The 18,489-nt window shown below is 41.7% G+C and overlaps 1 non-coding gene across 1 annotated transcript; it reads left to right on the plus strand.

The window, feature by feature from the left end:
* The first annotated feature begins 14,983 nt into the window (after positions 1 to 14,983).
* Positions 14,984 to 15,169, plus strand: LOC123637506. The gene has a single exon (XR_006734888.1). It is a non-coding gene; the product is annotated as a U2 spliceosomal RNA (small nuclear RNA).
* The last annotated feature ends 3,320 nt before the right edge of the window (positions 15,170 to 18,489 follow it).

Below are 18,489 nucleotides of genomic sequence, written 5' to 3' on the forward strand. Positions count from 1 at the left end.
GTAGATTTGAATTCTGTTCATGTCACTAGTTGTATGACCATAAATACATTACTCAAATTTCCTGAGCTTTGCTTTCCTCATCCGTGAAATAAGGATGTGAAAGAGACAGTTATGATGATTAAGTGACAGATAATTGCTCAGTGACATCTTCCTCTTGGTAGACTGACTATACAAATGGACAATGGCCAGGTTGTGTACGATAACTGAGTCCTGACCCACAACCTCTGCAGCAACTAGATCTCCAAACTACCACCTCTGTAGCAGTTGACCAAGAATAGCCAGCTCCCAATATTTTACTCACTTCCAACTCAAAACTAACCTGAGAATGCCAAATATGCTCCTTAAATGAATCATATTAAAATGCCCTATTTCTAGTTAGCCCACTCCAGTTTCCCCTTGCCAACACCTCCAATCAGAGCACACTTGAACCCTTCCCTGCACCTGAATCTTTCACTATAAAGCTTTCCCACTCCCCTGCCTGCCTTTGAGTCTCTGACAAACATAAGTGGTGATGACTGACTTTCTTGTTCTAGCAAGCACTGAATAAATGGTCTCTATTTGTTGTTCTTCATTTATTTCCACAATAGTCTTCATTTATTTCCACAGTGTTCCTGGCGACTCCACTGAAGCATAGTCTGTGCTGTCCATTGCCATGGACCCCAGCCTGCGACCACCTGTAGTGCCCACAGAGGCCTCTTGTGCCTTGCTGCTTGCAGCTCGTCAAGTCTATGCCAATATGGTAAGTCAGTGTCAGCTCTGAACTTATCTGTCTTTGCATTGAGTTCCTCAACTATTCATTCTAAGTTTGGTACTAGGTTTTGTTATTGGTTTCCATTGTTTAGCATTCTTAGTGGAATCAGACCATTCCTTTTCATCCTTTTTTGTTCCCCTTTATACTGTACTATCTAAAAGAGTTGTTTTTCATAAGTAGAAGAATCATAGGCCTTATAACCCTATTGAGCCAACCTCATGGACTGATGAGTTTCCTGTTCTCACCAGACCACATCCATTTGGACAAACTTTGTTCTTCGTCATCAATAAAACTAAATGAAGGTCTCTTTCCACTTGATTTTGAGAGCTTGCTTTTGATCCAGACAGAAAGTTCACTTCGCTGTTCAGCCTGCCAGGGGGGCACAGATTGTCAGGTGTATGTTTGGAGGGGGTGACTATGAGGCTAGGGGCTGAGATAGAAAGAGCACAAGCATCACTGTCAATCACTTTGCCAGTTCTCATGGGGTGTGCTTAGAAAAAATTGTCTAACTCCTCTCCTCCACCAGGAAAAATGGCTGCTTCTTATACGTACTCTCATTACAATCCTAATTCTCATGCCTATCTCTCTAAACATTACAACATCAGCAATGAGCAGTTGAGCCTTCAGCAGCCACTCCAGGGAATATTTGACTTGAACAACATTTTTCATTTGATGATCACCTTAGAAAAAAATGGAATTAAGAATTCTCAGGCGTGATGGGCAGTAGTTTTAGATTGGTATACAGAGACCTTCAAAGAAAATTCTGATTCAAAAATTATTCCACTAAGTGATTATTTAAGCAAAGCTAATGAGCAATTTGACAAACTTAAGCAACAAAAACTAGGCTTATTTCCTCATAAATCCTTCCTGTAGCCAGAAGTCCCCACTCCCCCATATGCTTTTCATCTCTCTCTCTCTCCTCACTTCCATCAACTACTCCCTTCTCTTCCTCTTGCCCAGGCCCCTACCTTTTTCAGTGACTTTCCTAAGGCAATAAAATATCAGTTTCCTCTGAGATCTATCTCCTATAGGAGCCAGGTATTCAGGCAACTGCAGAATTTAAACTTTGCACCCAAGACGAATTTAGAGCTATAATTAAGGGTTTCCTTCCTTCTAAACAATACCAACAACTATTCATAGACGACTTTAGAATTCTTTTAGGTGCATATGATTCAGAATTACCTAACCTATATCAACTTGTACACATGTTGGTCACAGCCTCAGGTGTTCAATCTTGGACTGACCTGGAAAAAGAACTACAAGGATCCCTCTTACCATAATAAACTTAAGATCAGAAAGAAAAAAAAAAAACGGAATGAAAAATAGGGCAAAGTCTCCTAAAAACAATATCCCAAACATTTTCTATAAAAATCAATTGTACCATAATTCAATCATGCAGAGACAAGATGAGATGATAGGATTTTCAGGATAGAATACAAAATACCTTGTGACAACATTTGAGAGTTAACAAAGGTGCCAGGGTAACAGCAGCCCTTTCATCTTGTTTTGTCAATGGAGTTAAACCTACAACTGGAAGCCTAATTCAAAAGTAGAAATTAGAATGGGAAATAGCTCTTTGTCTGAACTAAAACACCTGTCAGAACATTTTGAAAGGACTTAGAATAAAAATGAGACGGGACCCAAAATAAACTATGGTCTTGCAGATCAGGCAGCTAGATGACCCACTTCCCCACCAACCATGTCGGCAAGGACACTTGTAGATACTGTAAACTGGAAAAAAAAAAAAAAAAAAAAAGAATGTCCCATCTTATAAAAGAAAACCAAGACAAAGGGAATCCCTCAATTCCAATCAGTGAGAGTGCTTTGAAGAAGGAACATGCTTCCAGTATCCTGCATTACCTCTAAACACTCAAGTGAATTAACTATAAATATAGATGGTGCTATGGTCTAAATGTGTCGCCCAGAAACATGTGTTGGAAACTCAATCCCCAATGCAACAGTGTTAGGGGGTGGGGACAATGGGAGGTGTTTAGGTCATGAGGGCTCCACCCTCACGAATGGAATAATGCCACTATACAAAGAGCTTGTGGGAGGGGGTTCATTCTTTTTGCTCTTCTGCCATGTGAGGACACAATGTTTACCCCTGACTTGCCCTTCTGCCTTCTGCTCTGCGGTATGCAGCAAGAAGGCCCTCACCAGACATGAGATGCTGGCACCTTCATCTTGGACTTCCCAGTCCCCAGAACTGTGAGAAATAAATTTCTGTTCTTGATAAATTAAATTCTGTTATAGCAGCATGAATAGACTAAGACAGATGGTCAAGCTCATCAGTTCCCTGTAGGTACAGGTGCTTCTCCTTCTGCATTAAACTCCACCACCTTTACTCACCTCTTCCTCAGAGGAAGCATACACACAAGTGATAGTTCTTTCAAATAACTCACAGATTTTTCCTATCTCCCAGTCCTTAACTGTAACCCTTGGCCCTTGAATGAATAACATTCCTTCCTGTTCTGTGAAACTACCCCTGTAAATTTAATATCCCCTATTTGTAAATGAAATTGTAATATTAAATGCACAACAGAGGAATTGTTTCCTAAAGGTCCAGAGGCCTCCTCTATTCATAATAAAGTTGTGCCTACTCCAGATATTCCTTTGCCATCTCCATTATATTTGATGCATACTCCAGATAAATGTCTTGACACCATACCTGACATTCTATGGCCTTAAAAGTCCACCGACATAGAAAAATAACTGGAGTAGAACCTGAAGAGAAGATAGATCCTACCAAACTGTTACCCAAACATCCCCACTATCCCATGAAGCCAGAGGAAAGAAAGGGTTCAAAGCTACATTTGAAAACCTTACATATAACAGTCTTCTCATACCCTGCACTAGTAATTGTAATACTCCAGTCTTGCCAGTAAAGGAACCACATGGATGAGGATATCAATTTTTCAAGACCTCAGGACAATCAACAAAATTTTTGTCCCCTGCTTCCCAGTAGTATCTAACTCAAATACCATCTTGGAATCAATTCTACCTGATGCCACTTGCTTCACTGTATTGTATTTTTGCTCTGGCTTTTTTGACGTGCCTCTAGACCACTTCTAGGACACTCACTACCTTTTGGCCTTCACCTGGATAAGGCAACAACATACCTGGACAGTCATGCCCCCAGGGTTTACTGAAGCCACCTCCTATTTTTCTAGTTCCTCCAATAATTATAAAAAGATTTAAATATCCCTTGCAATTCAGTTCTGATACAATATGTAGATGATCTCCTACTTTATTCAGAAAACAGGAAAGCTTGTGAAAAGGGTTCCATTTACTTGCTCTCAGCCTTAGCAGAAAAGGGACATAAATTTCAACAAATAAATTACAACTTTTCCCAAACACAGTCCTTTGTTTAGGACACAGTATGTCTAAGGAGGAAAAAACACTCTCTCATATTAGACTAAAGATTATCCAAACTTATCCTAGACCTCTCACAAAATGACAATTGACAGGACTTCTAGGTTTAACTGGATATTGCAGACAAATTTTTCTGAGATTGCAACACCTCTTTATGAGTTGACTAAGACTTCAGGAAGAGATTTTTTCTTCTGGGAATCCAAACATGGACCAGACCATCCTTGACATAATGAAAGTTCTTCAACAGCTTCTTTCACTGGGCATCCCTAACAACAAAAATCCCTTTTGTTGATTTATGTATAAGGTATCTGGACAAGCCCTTGAGGTTTTAAATCAACTGCATGGGAACCATCAAAAACCTGTGGCTTACTGTGTACAGCCTTACTCTTGATCTGGTTACACAGGCTTATCACCCATGTCTGTGGAAATAGGTGTAGCTAAGAAAGAAAAGAAAAAAGAAAAGAAAAGAAAAGAAAAGAAAAGAAAAGAAAAGAAAAGAAAAGAAAAGAAAAGAAAAGAAAAGAAAAGAAAAGAAAAGAAAAGAAAAGAAAAGAAAAAAACACTTGTGCATACTTCCACTGAAATAGTTCTTGGTTCACCACTTGATGTCATGGTCCCTCACACAGGACAGACATTACTACTGACTGAGAACACACAACACCTTTCAGCTAGCTAACTCTTATGATATTGTTACCCTCTACCTCTCACATTGCTATTCGCTATTGGAACACCCTAAATCACGCTACCCTGCTGCCCCTGCCAGAGAAGGGGAGCCTCACAATTGTCTTACCTCAGCTAGGGCACTTTCTGGACCTCCTTCATATATGTGAGAGACTCTCACTGAGAATCTCGACCTAATACTATTTGTTAATGGGTCACACCTCAAAACTGAAACTGGCAGTTATCAAGCAAGGTATGCTATCACTAATTTAAGCTCCACTTAGAATATAGTATTCTACCTGGGTAAAAATCAGCACAGATGTCAAACATATTGCACATATTAGACCTTGTCAATTAGCCAAAGACCAGAGAGTAAACAGATATACAGAAAGCAAGTATGCTTTTGGAGTAGCACATGACTTTGAGATGCTTTGAGAAAAAAGGGGGTTTCTTATCTCTGCTGAAACCCCCATCAACAATGGACAACAAGTTAAGGAATTTTTAGATACACTGCTATTTTTTAGAGTGGTGGCCATTATAAAGAAAAGGCTCTTGCAAAAGGAGATAATGTGGGGGCTAAAGGTAAGCCTCTAGCAGATCATTGTGACAAACAAGCAGCCTTGACCATTATTTGATCCTATCTAAACTCTTGAAGGATAAATCCCTGGAGGTATCCAAAGAGGTCGTTATAAAATATCAATATTTAGTCCTAACTTTGAGAAGGAAGAATAGAAAAAATCTGGCAATATCCTTTATTCAGATAATTTCTGGAACTCTCAAGACAGATACTTGGACTTAAAATGAACGTTAGCTAAATTTTTTCATAAAACCTCTCATCATGGTACAAATTGGTTACTCTCTTAAATCAACATTAGTTGGAAAACTTTAAAAAAGAAAGCTGAGGTTATTTTTGGATCATGTGTCACATGTCAAAAACACAATCCTAAGAAATCTATAAAGGAAGGAAATGGCCAAGAACCAAAGTGTCAACAGCCTTTTGAACACCTTCAGATGTCTTTTTCTTAAACGTGTTTTTATTGTATGTCTATTTTCAGGGTACATTGCAGCATTTCTTTGCCAAAACACTGCAGCACCTACAGTCTCTAAAAAAACTGCTTGCTTTTATGTTTCCAACCTGGGACATAACAACTTTTATATCAAATGACTGAGGCACACATTTTATGAAATCATTAAAAAAGAACGCTGTACGGCATTACCCCTTACTCAAAACTACACTATCTTTACCATCCACAGTCTTCTGGAAAGGTTGAAAGAACCAATGGCATCCTTACATTTAAATTAGCAAAATTTTCAGAAATCCTTGTACTCCCTTGACCAAAGATACTCCCAATGTCACTAGCCTTTAGGGTCACATGATCCACTGTTCCCTTGGGGACACGTTGGTTATCCCCCTATGAACTGGTAACTGGAAAAACCTATGAATTTAGATGCTTCACCTCAGATAACAGACTCTGTCCTACTACACACAGAAATGACAAAATAGGCCGGGTGCGGTGGCTCACGCCTGTAATCCTAGCACTCTGGGAGGCCGAGGCAAGTGGATTGCTGGAGGTCAGGAGTTCGAGACCAGCCTGAGCAAGAGCGAGACCCCGTCTCTACTAAAAATAGAAAGAAATTATATGGCCAACTAAAAATCTGTATAGAAAAAATTAGCTGGGCATAGTGGCACATGCCTGTAGTCCCAGGTACTCGGGAGGCTGAGGCAGTAGGATCACTTAAGCTGAGGAGTCTGAGGTTGCTGTGAGCTAGGCTGATGCCGCAGCACTCATTCTAGCCTGGGCAACAAAGCGAGACTGTCTCAAAAAAAAAAAAGAAAAAAAAAAAAGAAATGACGAAATATTTCAAAGGACCCATGCACAATACCCAGTTTTATCACCAAGATCATTATACTATTATACCCATGACATCTTCCTAAGTAGCCTCTTCATGATCTTCACAAGGAAACTTCATCTGTTGGAAGCGATATCAGAGAGAAATTGTTCTTCACCCTCATCAGAAGGAGCGTTGTCTGGCACTGTTAATAAAAATACAACAGGGAGCCCAGGGAGTCAATCCTTGGGTTCCCATTTCCTAACTGAAAAAATGATTCAAAACTCTGTACAAATGAAAGGCTAACCGAAAAAGGTACTTCAAACTGAGGATTCTCAGAGATTCTCTAGAAGCAAGCACTCTTTGAAAGTCGACAGGTGACCCTCAGAGCCCAAGACCTTCAGAACAAGCAGGTGACCTGAAATAGTGGACAACTTCCTCCCTTGATCTTGGACCAAGATCTCTAACTTCTGTTTTGTTTTTTATTTGTTGCTTGAAATCATTCTTCTTTTTATTGTATATAGACCCCTGGATTTGTCCTCCCATAATGGCCCCTTTTCTTTTTATTATCTCCTTGGTGTAATTGCTAGGTCAGAACATACTTATTCTAATGCCTTTAGTAGGTTTTTCCAAACAGTAACCACTTCCTTCAATCTAAGTGCTGGATATACCATTCGTCACCAGACCCCCGAGATAAAAATCTCTGAGCAATTCCAATCTCATTAAACAAGACCATAGGGAATTACAAACACTGATGTTTCCATTTACAATTACACAGACAAATGGTCTTAAACAATCAACCTGTGACTTTGCTAGTGTCCCTTTCTCCCCGAAAAAGAACCAATTATTATAATTTATTAATCAGACCCTGGGTATTTCTAAATTTGAATTCAATAGCCTTAGTAGGGTGATAGGCCAAATACTTGTCACCTGGAAGAGGCTAATTGAGCTCCAAGTATGTAACTCAGGTAATGTAAAGCCTTGGTTCCAACCTTGTGTCATGAGCAACTCCCTGTTTCCTGTGTCTCCATGTGCCCCTGTCAGATACTACTTTCTTTGGGACCAGGATTCCTGGTCCTGTTTGTTTCAGACTACCACCTCATGCACTGTGGGAATGGTATTCCAAGACTTGCCCGTACATGGAGATTTCAATTGTATAGGTCACCAAGACTAGAAATCCTGTCTCATACGTGAATTCCAAAACAAAGCTACTGTGGATTATTGAGGCACTCTCCCTGGGCAAATTACTGACTCATTGTTTATGTGGTGTCCCTAATGAGAATCATACAAACAGAAAAGACTGTATGGAACTTATTAACTAACTCAAGAGTTATTTATGATGCTACCCCTGCACTGAATAGAGTACAGATAAACCACAATTCATTAGCTTGAGCATTAATGGACAACCACATTGCTCTACACTTCTTGTTGGCCAGTCACAGTGGAATCTGTGCCATTGCTACAATGTCTTGCTGTACTTAGATCAATGCAAAAGGCGAGACGGAAAAGGCTGTACATCATCTTAAGAAAAACACTACTTGGCTTTCTTAAGTTGATCCTCATGGCCTTTGATATTTGTTCTCTTGGACTGAGTTGCACAGCTAGGTTCCCAGTTCTGAAGCACCTTAAAGGAACTATCACTTGTTCTTCTTTTTGTCATAATTGTCATGGTGCTGGTACTTTGTGTTCTATCCAGAGTCTTAAATTCTTCTGTGCAGCCACTCTCTCATCAGATTATCACTATGATGATAAAACAACAAAAAAGTCCGAAAGATCTCACACTAAGATTGACCGTGGAGGCAACAGTCCTGAAGAGGTGAAGGTCTGGATCTCTAGCCTTCCCTCCGCTGGTCAACCTCTTGCAAGTAAGAGGGTGACCAAAGAGGCTACTGAGAGACTGAATATACAAATGAGCAATAGCCAGGGCATAAGACAATAGAACTCTGACCCATTTCCTCTGCAGCAACCAGCCCAGGAAGCAAAACCACAGACTCTGTAGCAATCACCTTAAAACAGTCAGGACTTGGCCAATGACCATCAGCTTCCCTTTATTTTGCCCCCACTTCCAACTCAAGACCAATCAAAGAAAGCCAAACATGTTCCCCTGACCAATCACAGAGGATGCCCCATTTCTAGTTAACCTGCCTCCGGCTTCCCCATGCCTATAACATCCAGCTGGGGCACACCTGAAGCCTTCCATTTTTTCCACTATAAAGCTTCACTGTTTCCCTACCTGCCTTTGAGTTTCTGCCAAATACAAGTGGTGGTGGCTGATCCCCTTGCTATGACAAGTTCTGAATAAACAGCCGCTGTGTTTTCTCATTTGGGTGGTCTTCATTTATTTCTACACCTGTATGGGATTAAAAGTGGGCAAAAGCTAAAATGCATTGTTTATGCAAATAAAGGATCTCTCTCTAGCATACTGAGAGAGAGTAAGGGAAAAATCAGTCAATGTAAATTTATTATTTTTTTATATTTATTTATTTATTTACTTATTTTTATTTCAGCATATTATGGGGGTACAAAAGTTTAGGTTACATATATTGCCCTTGCCTCCCTCCCCCGAATCAGAGCTTCAAGTGGGTCCATCCCCTAGACAGTGTGCATCGCATTCATTACGTATGTATACACCCAACCCCTTCCCCCAACCCACATCTGCCCGACACCCGATTGATGTTATTCCTAAATGTGCTCTTAGATGATGATCAGTGAAACCAATTTGATGGTGAGTACGTGTGGTGCTTATTTTTCCATTCTTGGGATACTTCACTTAGTAGAATGGGTTCCAGCTCTATCCAGGAAAATACAAGAGGTGCTATATCACCATTATTTCTTGTAGCTGAGTAGTACTCCATGGTATACATATACCACATAATATGTGCAAAATCCTATTTTAAGTTCTGAGGCTAAGGTGTTAGGTACTGAAAGGTACAAGACATACCCTTCCTTCAAGGATCATATTATTTACTTGAAAAACAAGGTGTCACCATTACAAGATAACCAACAATACAAGCTAACATGTATTAAGCAGCATGCAGGAGTCCCTGTGACACCTGGCCTAAAAGGATCAAAAATGGACTCACGGAATAAGGGGCACTTAGGCCAAAACTTTGGGGATTAGCTCAGTAGAGAGAAGGGGGAATTAACACTTCAAAGGAGGAAATGATGTAAGTTAAGTTTGGAATCAAGAATAAAGATGTGTTTCACAAAGATAAGAGTCTGGCTGGTTGGTCTTACATAAGAGGAGGAAAAGCTCCAAAGTAAAATGGGAGCCTTAGTTAACAGGCTTTCCTTGCCAGTCTAAAGAATCTGAACTTTTTCTATAGGCACTGAATTTCCACCTGAGCTTCCTCTCCCATTCCCCCAGGGACGTCCTCCAGTGATGCAGGCTACCTAGAGTCACCAGACACTCTATCATACCCTTACATCTGCATTGAAAGATAGCTAGAAGAAACTATCCGGAGTAAAGCATGGAGGTTAAAAACAAAATGGAAATATAGAAGAGAGTGTAAGAGAATAAGAGACATATGGGATAACGTGAGAAGAAACAATGAAAGCCAGAAGACGATGAAATAAGAAAAGTGCTGAAATAAATGTCAACATAGAATTCTGTACACTGGGACACATCTTTCACAAATGAAGAAAATATGCTTCCAAAGAGTAGACTATGGAAAGGTATGTGCTATGGTCTGAATGTTGGTGTCCCCTCAAAATTCTTATGTTGAAACCTAACCCCCAATGCAATAGTATTAAGAGGTGGGGTCTTTAGGAGGTGATTAAGTTATGAGGGCTTTGCTCATGACTTAATCATGAATGGGATTAGTGTCTTTTTAAAAGAGATTGAAGGGAGCTGCCTTGTCCCTTTTACTATGATACAGCAAGAAGACGCCATCTATGAGAAATGGCACTCATCAGACACAGAATATGCTGGTACCTTGAACTTGGACTTCCCAGCCTCCAGACTGTGAGAAATAAATTTCTGTTGTTTATAAATTACTCAATCTAAGGTATTTTGTTATAGCAGCCTGAATGGACTAAGAGCGATGGTAGGAGGTTTAAAATTAAGGCTCAATATTATATCCTGCCTTGACATCTGATAAAAATCAGGAGGACCTCAAATGGCCTAACCACAAGTTCCCCTCCCACCCTGCCTCAGCAAACCAATGGGTCCCCTAACCAATGGGACCAGACACAGTTCTTGCTTATCCCTGAGAAGCAGGAATCAGTTCCCTGTCAGCCTGCAGAACTATTCCAACAAGCCAGTCACTTCTTGCATGGGAGCCAGGGGCAGCCCACCCACTTGACACTGCAAAGCCTGCCTCTCACAGTCCCAGGGTGTTCATTCCATTCCTGATTTCAACCCCCATGTGGCCCTGAATGGTGTGCATTGTCCTCCTTCTTCAGGCTGTATACGTGACCAATAAACGTCTGTCCATCTCACCTGTCCAGTGTCAGGTGTTGTGCATCTGCCATCCCCATAACCCTAAGCAGGAATCAGTCCCTCACCAATAAATCGAATAGGAGGTGATTAAAACAAAAGGGGAAAATAGAAACATTACAGTGGAGAAATCTGTATAAAACTTCCTTAAGCAAGTGATCAAGTTTAACATCACAAGTGACAAGTCATGTGGACATGATGTACCCCTCCCCAACACACACACACGATGCTATGAGAAGGACCCTTCACATCTGTGGTATTTTTTTTTCCAAAACCAATGACCCTAGTCTAACTATGAGAAAAATAAGAGACTGTAATAGGCTGAATTGTGTCCCCCAAAATTCCTGTGTTGAAGTCCTAGCCCTCAATACCTCAGAACGTGACTGTGTTTAGAGATAGGGCCTTTAAGGAGATAATTCAGGTAAAATGAAGTCATAAGGGTAGGTTCCTAATTCGATGTGACTGGTGTCCTTATAAGAAGAGGAGATTAGGACACAGACACACACCAAGGGAAGACCATGGGACAGGAAGAGAAGACGGCCATCTCCATCTGGACACTGTGCTCTGAGCCACTGCCTGGCCCTGTCCGATTCGAGAGGCATTTCATAGTCTAGGGTTTAGGCAGGTAAATATGCAGCCTCTGAGTTCTATCCTTGGGTTGTGGGTACCATAACAAGAACATAGCTAGAGGGGAACAAAAGATAGGTTACCAACAGGTACATTATTAAGTCATAAAGCCCGTAGACACCCATGGGCAGGAAAGCATGCCCGCTGTATTGGTGCCAGGATTCCCTGATGCTGAGCTCCAACAGCATCTGAAAAAACAGCATCACTGACTCCTCTGCTTCACTGCCACGCACACCTCATCTGTCCACAAGTCTTGTCATGCCTCCCCTGCACCTGCTCCTCTCCACCCCCACCACCTAGTCCAGGCGTCTGTCAGCGCCCCTCAGACATGTGCAGTGGCCTCTCTGCCTCCACTCGGCACGTCATCCCCTCATCCCAGTCCAGTCCCCACTCAGCCACGAGAATTATCTCTAAGGATAATTCCCTGGCCTTCTTGGAGCCCTGAATGGTTTCCCATTATACCTAATTCCTCATCTCGACCTATAAAGCCCTGCAAGGTCTGGCTCCACTGACATCAACTGTCATCCTCCCTCTGGCCACTGGGCTCCCCGCTCCTGGCCTCCTTGCAGACCCTGAAACACACTGAACTTTTCTCTTCCAACGTCATGAGCTTCCCGCATCCTGTGCCTGCTTCCCTGTATGTTCTTCCCCTCCTCATTTTGTGTGGCTGCCTTCTACTTTTCTTTCAGTGTAAATGTCACCTCCTCTAAAAAGCCTTCCTTAACCACTTCATCTAAGCAGGAACCTAGTTTTGAGGAAATGCCATATATATTCACTTCAAATGCTTTTTTGAGTTGATTGCTTGTGTAATGTCTGGATTGGAAGCTTCTGGAAGACAGGAACCCTATTTATTCACCTACTTTTCTGAGCACTTAGCTTCATGCCTGGCACATAGTAAGGATTGACATTTTTGAAGGAATAAATGATAAGGATAGGTCCCAAGTGTCGCTGCTCATTTGGTGGTTGCTGAATGAACCCAGATGTGGTGAGAGGAGAGGGAGCAGGGACCAGGGATGAATGGGTGACCCCTCATGTTATGAGAGTATTTTAAATTAAGGAGATGATGCTTTCTAATGGCAGATGCTAATAGACAAATAATAACCACACTACTTTACCATTCCACTCACATGTGTTTTACAATGTTTGGGATAGGGGAAATGACAAGTCTCTTAAGGAGGCATGGCAGGATCTGGCTGTCATCAACCTCATTAATGAGGCCTCTTAAGCAATTCAAAGCAAAATAACTTCCATACCAAAGCCAAGCTTCAAAGAGCAGTTGGAAGTGGAGAGCAGAGGGAAGTGGAGAGTCAGTAACTAGGTTGCTGAGAGAAGTCTCCTGTGATTAGGGGAAAAAATGTAGTAATTACATTTTGCTGAGACTAAGAGAATTCAGAAAGCATGGTCTTGCCTTCATCTTCTCTGTTTCTGATGGAGAGAGATGAAATAAAAGTAGATGTGGGTGTAGCAGAAGGTCATTTAAGACTTTCTCTGGGATGAGTAAAGCATTTCTCTCCCCAGAGAGAGGAGAGGTAGGTAGAGAATGCTCCCTCTGAGCACTGAAACTGCTGAAATAGTTACAATTCTCTGTAAAAGCAGGAGCAAGAGAAAAGCTGCAGGAGACTTGTCAGGAGGTGGTGAACAGCCTGGCCCCTGGGGCTTGCTGACACTTGAAACAGTGAGAGAGAGTTTCCAGGCCTTTGACTTGGAGTGATGGGCGGGGGTGTCAAGTTCTGGTGGGAGGCACAGTCTCTGGAACCCAGCAGGTGAGTTCAGAGCCTGGCTCCCCCTCTTCCTCCAGCCTAAGTCTGTGGAAATTACTGGATCCCTCTGAGCTGCAGAATAGTGAGGGAAGGCAATGACCGCGTGGCAGAGAGAGAGCCCTTGGCAAGTGTGCAGACTCATAGCGACAGTTGTCACAGTTAGTCGTAGCCATGGTAATGAGTACGCTGCTTGATCCTGGGTGTGTGGAGAGTGTGGACTGGCTCCCTCAAACTCCCTCATTATAACTGTCCTTACTAGGGGCTAGAAAATGACAAACTATGTTCTCTTTACTCCCTCCCAAGTAGCATGTGAAAAGCAGATTCAGTTTGACCAATTAGATTGTACTTGCCCGAGATTTGGGAGGTGGATCCAAGGAAGGCCAACTTCCTGCTCCATCCCACCCTTTGTTGTCACTGGCAATCAAGGTAGTAGAAACACCAGGCTTTTCAGCCATTCAACGTCCATTCTCCAGTCTTCTGGGTGACTAGAGGCAGGGTGAGGGGGCGGTGGGGCTTCCCGACACCAGGAACACCAGCTCAGCAGTGGGCTCTTGAAATCAGCAGCCCTAGCAGCAGCCTCACAGGTGATGGCTTCCCTGGTGGTTCAGTTCTGCATTACTCTGGGGGTCATGTCTGGAAACCTAAAGTCCACACCCCTAGACCCTCCATGATTTCGTAAGTGCTTCATTCCCTGCATTAAATTCCTTCAAAATTAAGATATATAGAGTCATTTCTGTTTCCTGCACTCAATCCTGACTCTTACACTAGGTGTCTGCACTTTTTTCTTTCACAGTCTCAATTGCGTACCATATTTTTTGTAAGTAAAAATAATTTTTCTTTAGAAAAAGTATCATTCACTTCACCTACTAGTACTATTATTTTTCCTGAGTTATTCACACCAACAGAAAGACTGACCAATCACCCCATCCCCATATAGATAAGCCTAAGGCATTGATATCCCCTGGTGACAGTTGCACAACGTACTACAATTGTCATGCTGGGAAGGGCATAATCAGAGTCAACAGAGCAGACTTTCACAATCTCAAACCAAAAAAGTGAAGCCCGATACTGACATTTTTATGGACTGTTGAAAATGGAGAGTTGAGAGAAAAGAATTTCTCCAGCATTGTTGAGAGAGACAGTACACTGATGACCCGATATGAGTCTTCCCGTCAGCTTGGCAGATACAGCCTTTTAATCAAGAGTGACTCACCATGCCTCCTTGGTGACTGTATTCCTTAAAAATAGCAGCTCCCTTTGCAATGGACTCAAATCCTTTTTTCAGGAAGGCAGGAAATAAACTCACTCTGCAACCTTCTCACCTTTACTTAGTTTCCTTTCTGGTCATTCCGACCATCTGACATCTGCGCTGGTGTGATCATCACTTCTCTATCCCTCCGGACACTAATAAATTAGCATTCTAGTCTTTTTTTCAGCCTCTTGTGAGTCTAGTTTTAATGATTCAGTTCAACCGAGCCTGATTATCTCTAAGAGAATTGCAAAAAAATTGTGAACCTATAGATCTGAGTCCAAAATTTGAAGTAGATCGCTTCTCAGCCTTTTAGCTAAGATCAAGTGTAACATCTGTTCTCATTAGTTTAGTATCTGATACATCTCTATCTGAGGACAATATATTAAATGGATTTTTGGATCAAGGAGATGAAACAGGAGCTTGTTCCATCCACTCCATGCATTGAGCTGGTATTGCAAATCTGAGGTAGAGAAGAAACACCCATTAACCTCGAGATTTTCCATTTCTAAAGCCTGCCTTGCCATCCCAAAAAGTGGGCAAACACACACTCCCTGGTCAATTCTTAATTATCTGCATGTGGCTTATTTGTAAACATTTGTTTTCATTCAACTGTAAGACTAGTTGAAAAGGCCAGCCTCTTGAGTTCAAGAAATATGAGTCCAAATCCTGGCTCTATAGCTTCCTAGCTGTGTGACCTTAAACAAGTTACTTCACCTCTCTGTGCTTCAGTTTTCTGATCTATAAAAGGGAGTCAGTAAGAATCCCCACTTTAGATAGGATTAAAAATATACAAAGTAACTGGCATAAATAAATAGCAGCAATTGACATTTGCTGGGTATTATAGGAGTGCAAAAATAAACAAAGCTCTTTAGAAATATCTGATCTAGCAGAGGAGGAGGATACAACCTGCATTTAAGAATGAAATGTGCCATATGACCAGAGAGCTCATCCAATTTACATATCAAGCTTAAGAAGGAGGTGGCATTTGAAAGCAGACTAGGGCTGTGTCTAAACATAGGTAGAAAGAGGGTTCCAGGAGGAGAGAAGTAAAAGGAATAGTGTGGTGATTAAAAAAACAAGCCTGATAGGCCTTTCTGGGGCAGGCCTTGAAGGACAATTTGGGCTTGAACAGACAACTTGCAAAAGCAGCCACAAATGCTTCCCTTTCCCAGCATCCAGGCCCTTAGGCAATTCTGTCCCAATCTGACTCTGCACTTGGTTGTGCAACTTGCTTTGACCAGTGGGATGCATGGTAGCAAATGTGATTCAGGTCGAGGCATACCAAGAGCTTGCACACTTGGGCTGACCCTAATGCTGTACAGTTATCCCCAGTTTCCATGGGGGATTGGTTCTAGGACCTTCCACAGGCACCAAAATCCATGAATGCTCAAGCCCCTGATATAAAGCAGGACAGTATTTGTATATAACCTATACACACCCTCCCATATATTTTAAAGCATCTCTAGATTAGTTACATTACCTAATACGATGCAAATGCTATGTAAATAGTTGTTATTCCAAATTGTTTAGGGAATAATCACAAGCAATAAAAAGTCTGTACATGTACAGACTGTTATTTTTCTGAATATTTTTTGATCTGCAATTGGCTGAAACCAGGGATGCAGAACCCATGGATTCGGATGGCTGACTATACTGAGACCATTTCTGCCACCATGTGAACAAACCTGCTCTAGCCAGTTGGATGCAGAGAAATCTGTGGCCCAGTCCTGTCCAACGTCCCAGTCGATAGCCAGCACTGCCCGAGGCCCAGCCAGCCAGCTCCCTGCAGCTGGCGGTGAATGCACAAGTCAGCCCAGTCAAGACCAGCAGAAGTGCCCGGCTGAGCCCTGTCCAAATTGTAACCCACAGAACTGTGACCTAAATAAATTGTGGTTGTTATTTTAAGCATTTTGTGGAGTAGTTTGTGAAAGGAGCGCAAGGTTGTTGATAATGGGATGGGGGTGGCATTAGAAGGCGGGGCAGGTGAGAGATGTGACCAGGTCTGAAATGCTGTCCAGATGGACATGCAGTTTGGAAACTGCAGACAGATCAGAATATTAGATTAAGCAAAATAGTTATTAGCATACATTTGCTTCAAAATAAATTAGTTGACAAGTGATTATTGAGTGCAAAGGGTAGTAATGCACAATGTCTTACAACCTTGCTACTCCAGGTGCTGCCCGCGGACCACAGGCAACAGTACCACCTGCAGTTTATTGGAAATAGAAGTGATTGCCAGACCTAGTGATCAAAACTTGAATTTCAGCAACATCCCCATGTATTTCTTTGGCATGATTACAGTTTGAGAAGTGCTCTCCTCTCCTCAAAATACAGGCTGAATCCATACTGAGCACTCACCTTGTCCTTTCTATTCTGATCAGATTTTTTTTACTTCTTTAGATGCTTCAATATCCCTTCCTTCCTACCTGATCCCTACCTCAGCCTTAGTAAAAAACAAAAAACAAACAAAAAAGCCACCTTTATCCTTTGCAGTTGTATTATCCAGAAAGTGTGTGTGTGTGTGTGTGTGTATGTGTGTGTGTGTGTGTGTTTTCTTGGGAACTTTGAGTAGGGCCCAATAAATAAAATTACTTTCCTTATGCAGTTTTTGAACCAATTAAGAAGTAAGACAAAGGATAAGGCAGATAGAGGGCAAGATATCATCTTTGTCACTGGTGAAATCTACGCTAGAGACATTGCCAAATGAGCTTCCCGTACAGCATACAGAATCAGCCAGACTTATCCACGATCTGTTCTGGCCCAGGGCAGTCTCGCCCTTGCCCACTGGCGGGGCAGCTGACTCCCCAAAGAGAGGGAAGAAGAAAGATCAGGTTGGCAGGAGGGATAGGAGTGAGTGACGGAGTGAGTGAAGGGGAGAGCAAGGAGAGTTCTCTTTATGTAAAAGGAGACACAAGGAGAGCAGAAAGGCATGTGTGGTAGTGGTGATGGGAGGGATGTGTTCTATAAAATGTGATCATCGTAATTGCTTAGAAGTTTCTTAAAAACCAAATTGCTTAGAAATGCTCCTTAATGATGGCTGATTGATGGTATGATCTTCCGTTAAAATGAAATAATGCAGATTGTAGTTTCTATTTGTTTCAATGTCAGAGTTTAGGTTCAAAGCTGATGATAACAAAGAATGTGTTTGAAAGTTTATGAACAACAATAGTGCCAACAAAAGAAAAAAAAATGCTTCCCAGATAGAACATCTTCCTTGGACTCTACTGAGAGTAAAAAATAAACTTCCATTATGTTTCTGTCATTGTACAAATATATCTGCTGTGACACAGAATACATGTTGCTGAAAACCACACACTCTGCAAAATTACACATTGAAAAGAATGCTTTTAGGAATATTAAGATTATAGTCAGACCACTAAATATGTACGCAACTTTGTAACTGGAGCACTAACAAAAACAATGATTGGTACCTTGAGAGATAACTTGGACAGGCCAGGCAGGAAGCTCAGCATGGTTGGAGGTTGCCTCAAGGCTATTAAAATGCTATTAAAAATAATTGTGTGAAATTACAGAGATGAGGAACAGAGTAGCCATTGCTAGTGTTAGGGATCGGTGGGAGGGGCTGGGTATGACTATGAAGGGAACCCTGTGGTAATGGAACAATCCTGGAGCTTAGTTGTGGTAGTGGATATATTAATCTACACATGATAAAATTGCATAGAACTACACACACATATTGCATACACAACTGATAAAATCTGAATAAGCTTGTACTAATTGTACTAATGACCAATGTCAATTTCCTGGCTTTGATATTGTACTATAGTTGTGCCAGATG

This window comes from Lemur catta, chromosome 4, assembly GCF_020740605.2.
Source record: "Lemur catta isolate mLemCat1 chromosome 4, mLemCat1.pri, whole genome shotgun sequence".
NCBI lineage: Eukaryota > Metazoa > Chordata > Mammalia > Primates > Lemuridae > Lemur > Lemur catta.